Genomic DNA, 6,000 nt, shown 5'->3' with positions numbered 1-6,000 from the left:
GTCCTGTCTGTTCTCTCTCTCACCTGTTCCTCTCTACTGTTTATGATCACGAGGTCTGCTCCTCTCCCTTACAGTCCTGTCTGTTCTCTCTCTCACCTGTTCCTCTCTACTGTTTATGATCACGAGGTCTGCTCCTCTCCCCTTACAGTCCTGTCTGTTCTCTCTCTCACCTGTTCCTCTCTACTGTTTATGATCACGAGGTCTGCTACTCTCCCCTTACAGTCCTGTCTGTTCTCTCTCTCACCTGTTCATCTCTACTGTTTATGATCACGAGGTCTGCTACTCTCCCCTTACAGTCCTGTCTGTTCTCTCTCTCACCTGTTCATCTCTACTGTTTATGATCACGAGGTCTGCTCCTCTCCCCTTACAGTCCTGTCTGTTCTCTCTCTCACCTGTTCCTCTCTACTGTTTATGATCACGAGGTCTGCTACTCTCCCCTTACAGTCCTGTCTGTTCTCTCTCTCACCTGTTCATCTCTACTGTTTATGATCACGAGGTCTGCTCCTCTCCCCTTACAGTCCTGTCTGTTCTCTCTCACCTGTTCCTCTCTACTGTTTATGATCACGAGGTCTGCTCCTCTCCCCTTACAGTCCTGTCTGTTCTCTCTCTCACCTGTTCATCTCTACTGTTTATGATCACGAGGTCTGCTCCTCTCCCTTACAGTCCTGTCTGTTCTCTCTCTCACCTGTTCCTCTCTACTGTTTATGATCACGAGGTCTGCTCCTCTCCCCTTACAGTCCTGTCTGTTCTCTCTCTCACCTGTTCCTCTCTACTGTTTATGATCACGAGGTCTGCTACTCTCCCCTTACAGTCCTGTCTGTTCTCTCTCTCACCTGTTCATCTCTACTGTTTATGATCACGAGGTCTGCTACTCTCCCCTTACAGTCCTGTCTGTTCTCTCTCTCACCTGTTCATCTCTACTGTTTATGATCACGAGGTCTGCTCCTCTCCCCTTACAGTCCTGTCTGTTCTCTCTCTTACCTGTTCATCTCTACTGTTTATGATTACGAGGTCTGCTACTCTCCCCTTACAGTCCTGTCTGTTCTCTCTCTTACCTGTTCATCTCTACTGTTTATGATCACGAGGTCTGCTCCTCTCCCCTTACAGTCCGGTCTGTTCTCTCTCTCACCTGTTCCTCTCTACTGTTTATGATCACGAGGTCTGCTCCTCTCCCCTTACAGTCCTGTCTGTTCTCTCTCTTACCTGTTCATCTCTACTGTTTATGATTACGAGGTCTGCTCCTCTCCCCTTACAGTCCGGTCTGTTCTCTCTCTCACCTGTTCCTCTCTACTGTTTATGATCACGAGGTCTGCTACTCTCCCCTTACAGTCCTGTCTGTTCTCTCTCTCACCTGTTCCTCTCTACTGTTTATGATCACGAGGTCTGCTACTCTCCCCTTACAGTCCTGTCTGTTCTCTCTCTCACCTGTTCATCTCTACTGTTTATGATTACGAGGTCTGCTCCTCTCCCCTTACAGTCCTGTCTGTTCTCTCTCTCACCTGTTCCTCTCTACTGTTTATGATCACGAGGTCTGCTACTCTCCCCTTACAGTCCTGTCTGTTCTCTCTCTCACCTGTTCCTCTCTACTGTTTATGATCACGAGGTCTGCTCCTCTCCCCTTACAGTCCTGTCTGTTCTCTCTCTCACCTGTTCATCTCTACTGTTTATGATCACGAGGTCTGCTACTCTCCCCTTACAGTCCTGTCTGTTCTCTCTCTCACCTGTTCATCTCTACTGTTTATGATCACGAGGTCTGCTCCTCTCCCCTTACAGTCCTGTCTGTTCTCTCTCTCACCTGTTCATCTCTACTGTTTATGATCACGAGGTCTGCTCCTCTCCCCTTACAGTCCTGTCTGTTCTCTCTCTCACCTGTTCCTCTCTACTGTTTATGATCACGAGGTCTGCTCCTCTCCCCTTACAGTCCTGTCTGTTCTCTCTCTCACCTGTTCCTCTCTACTGTTTATGATCACGAGGTCTGCTACTCTCCCCTTACAGTCCTGTCTGTTCTCTCTCTCACCTGTTCATCTCTACTGTTTATGATCACGAGGTCTGCTCCTCTCCCCTTACAGTCCTGTCTGTTCTCTCTCTCACCTGTTCCTCTCTACTGTTTATGATCACGAGGTCTGCTCCTCTCCCCTTACAGTCCTGTCTGTTCTCTCTCTCACCTGTTCCTCTCTACTGTTTATGATCACGAGGTCTGCTCCTCTCCCCTTACAGTCCTGTCTGTTCTCTCTCTCACCTGTTCATCTCTACTGTTTATGATCACGAGGTCTGCTCCTCTCCCCTTACAGTCCTGTCTGTTCTCTCTCTCACCTGTTCATCTCTACTGTTTATGATCACGAGGTCTGCTCCTCTCCCCTTACAGTCCTGTCTGTTCTCTCTCACCTGTTCCTCTCTACTGTTTATGATCACGAGGTCTGCTCCTCTCCTGTCCCTTACAGTCCTGTCTGTTCTCTCTCTCCCCTTACCCTGTTCCTCTCTGTTCCTCTCTACTGTTTATGATCACGAGGTCTGCTACTCTCCCCTTACAGTCCTGTCTGTTCTCTCTCTCACCTGTTCCTCTCTACTGTTTATGATCACGAGGTCTGCTACTCTCCCCTTACAGTCCTGTCTGTTCTCTCTCTCACCTGTTCCTCTCTACTGTTTATGATTACGAGGTCTGCTCCTCTCCCCTTACAGTCCTGTCTGTTCTCTCTCTCACCTGTTCCTCTCTACTGTTTATGATCACGAGGTCTGCTACTCTCCCCTTACAGTCCTGTCTGTTCTCTCTCTCACCTGTTCCTCTCTACTGTTTATGATCACGAGGTCTGCTCCTCTCCCCTTACAGTCCTGTCTGTTCTCTCTCTCACCTGTTCCTCTCTACTGTTTATGATCACGAGGTCTGCTCCTCTCCCCTTACAGTCCTGTCTGTTCTCTCTCTCACCTGTTCCTCTCTACTGTTTATGATCACGAGGTCTGCTCCTCTCCCCTTACAGTCCTGTCTGTTCTCTCTCTCACCTGTTCATCTCTACTGTTTATGATCACGAGGTCTGCTACTCTCCCCTTACAGTCCTGTCTGTTCTCTCTCTCACCTGTTCATCTCTACTGTTTATGATCACGAGGTCTGCTCCTCTCCCCTTACAGTCCTGTCTGTTCTCTCTCTCACCTGTTCCTCTCTACTGTTTATGATCACGAGGTCTGCTCCTCTCCCCTTACAGTCCTGTCTGTTCTCTCTCTCACCTGTTCCTCTCTACTGTTTATGATCACGAGGTCTGCTCCTCTCCCCTTACAGTCCTGTCTGTTCTCTCTCTCACCTGTTCCTCTCTACTGTTTATGATCACGAGGTCTGCTACTCTCCCCTTACAGTCCTGTCTGTTCTCTCTCTCACCTGTTCATCTCTACTGTTTATGATCACGAGGTCTGCTACTCTCCCCTTACAGTCCTGTCTGTTCTCTCTCTCACCTGTTCATCTCTACTGTTTATGATCACGAGGTCTGCTCCTCTCCCCTTACAGTCCTGTCTGTTCTCTCTCACCTGTTCCTCTCTACTGTTTATGATCACGAGGTCTGCTCCTCTCCCCTTACAGTCCTGTCTGTTCTCTCTCTCACCTGTTCATCTCTACTGTTTATGATCACGAGGTCTGCTCCTCTCCCCTTACAGTCCTGTCTGTTCTCTCTCTCACCTGTTCATCTCTACTGTTTATGATCACGAGGTCTGCTCCTCTCCCTTACAGTCCTGTCTGTTCTCTCTCACCTGTTCCTCTCTACTGTTTATGATCACGAGGTCTGCTCCTCTCCCCTTACAGTCCTGTCTGTTCTCTCTCTCACCTGTTCCTCTCTACTGTTTATGATCACGAGGTCTGCTCCTCTCCCCTTACAGTCCTGTCTGTTCTCTCTCTCACCTGTTCCTCTCTACTGTTTATGATCACGAGGTCTGCTACTCTCCCCTTACAGTCCTGTCTGTTCTCTCTCTCACCTGTTCCTCTCTACTGTTTATGATCACGAGGTCTGCTCCTCTCCCTTACAGTCCTGTCTGTTCTCTCTCTCACCTGTTCCTCTCTACTGTTTATGATTACGAGGTCTGCTCCTCTCCCCTTACAGTCCTGTCTGTTCTCTCTCTCACCTGTTCCTCTCTACTGTTTATGATCACGAGGTCTGCTACTCTCCCCTTACAGTCCTGTCTGTTCTCTCTCTCAACTGTTCATCTCTACTGTTTATGATCACGAGGTCTGCTCCTCTCCCCTTACAGTCCTGTCTGTTCTCTCTCTCACCTGTTCCTCTCTACTGTTTATGATCACGAGGTCTGCTCCTCTCCCCTTACAGTCCTGTCTGTTCTCTCTCTCACCTGTTCCTCTCTACTGTTTATGATCACGAGGTCTGCTCCTCTCCCCTTACAGTCCTGTCTGTTCTCTCTCTCACCTGTTCATCTCTACTGTTTATGATCACGAGGTCTGCTACTCTCCCCTTACAGTCCTGTCTGTTCTCTCTCTCACCTGTTCATCTCTACTGTTTATGATCACGAGGTCTGCTCCTCTCCCCTTACAGTCCTGTCTGTTCTCTCTCTCACCTGTTCCTCTCTACTGTTTATGATCACGAGGTCTGCTCCTCTCCCTTACAGTCCTGTCTGTTCTCTCTCTCACCTGTTCCTCTCTACTGTTTATGATCACGAGGTCTGCTCCTCTCCCCTTACAGTCCTGTCTGTTCTCTCTCTCACCTGTTCCTCTCTACTGTTTATGATCACGAGGTCTGCTACTCTCCCCTTACAGTCCTGTCTGTTCTCTCTCTCACCTGTTCATCTCTACTGTTTATGATCACGAGGTCTGCTACTCTCCCCTTACAGTCCTGTCTGTTCTCTCTCTCACCTGTTCATCTCTACTGTTTATGATCACGAGGTCTGCTCCTCTCCCTTACAGTCCTGTCTGTTCTCTCTCTCACCTGTTCCTCTCTACTGTTTATGATCACGAGGTCTGCTCCTCTCCCCTTACAGTCCTGTCTGTTCTCTCTCTCACCTGTTCATCTCTACTGTTTATGATCACGAGGTCTGCTCCCCTCCCCTTACAGTCCTGTCTGTTCTCTCTCTCACCTGTTCCTCTCTACTGTTTATGATCACGAGGTCTGCTCCTCTCCCCTTACAGTCCTGTCTGTTCTCTCTCTCACCTGTTCCTCTCTACTGTTTATGATCACGAGGTCTACTCCTCTCCCCTTACAGTCCTGTCTGTTCTCTCTCTCACCTGTTCCTCTCTACTGTTTATGATCACGAGGTCTGCTCCTCTCCCCTTACAGTCCTCTCTGCTCTGCTTCCAGGTTTTCTCCTCAGTAGACAGGAAGTACAAACTGGAGTCAAAGTATCTCCATCCCTCCTGACAATGCTGCTCTGTTGAAGAGCAAAGGTGAACACATTGAGAAACTTAGCCAGTATCTTTATACTCATAAACCCATTGATATATAATTATTATACTTTATCACAGTTTATATCTCACCTATCACAAAAAGCTTTGCCTGAATATGGCCTTTCTCTGTAGTCAGGATGTTGTATCTGGTCTGTAACTGGTCTCTCTCTGTAGTCAGGATGTTGTATCTGGTCTGTATCTGGTCTCTCTCTGTAGTCAGGATGTTGTATCTGGTCTGTATCTGGTCTCTCTCTGTAGTCAGGATGTTGTATCTGGTCTGTATCTGGTCTCTCTCTGTAGTCAGGATGTTGTATCTGGTCTGTATCTGGTCTCTCTCTGTAGTCAGGTTGTTGTATCTGGTTTGTAACTGGTCTCTCTCTTCAGCCAGGTTGTTGTATCTGGTCTGGAGCTGGTCTCTCTCTTTAGTCAAGTTGTTGTATCTGGTCTGTATCTGGTCTCTCTCTTTAGTCAGGTTGTTGTATCTGGTCTGTATCTGGTCTCTCTCTTTAGTCAGGTTGTTGTATCTGGTCTGTATCTGGTCTCTCTCTTTAGTCAGGTTGTTGTATCTGGTCTGTATCTGGTCTCTCTCTGTAGTCAGGATGTTGTATCTGGTCTGTATCTGGTCTCTCTCT

Source organism: Oncorhynchus keta, unplaced genomic scaffold (genome assembly GCF_023373465.1).
Source record: "Oncorhynchus keta strain PuntledgeMale-10-30-2019 unplaced genomic scaffold, Oket_V2 Un_contig_16035_pilon_pilon, whole genome shotgun sequence".
NCBI classification, from domain to species: Eukaryota; Metazoa; Chordata; class Actinopteri; order Salmoniformes; family Salmonidae; genus Oncorhynchus; species Oncorhynchus keta.
This window is presented reverse-complemented; position numbering follows the sequence as displayed.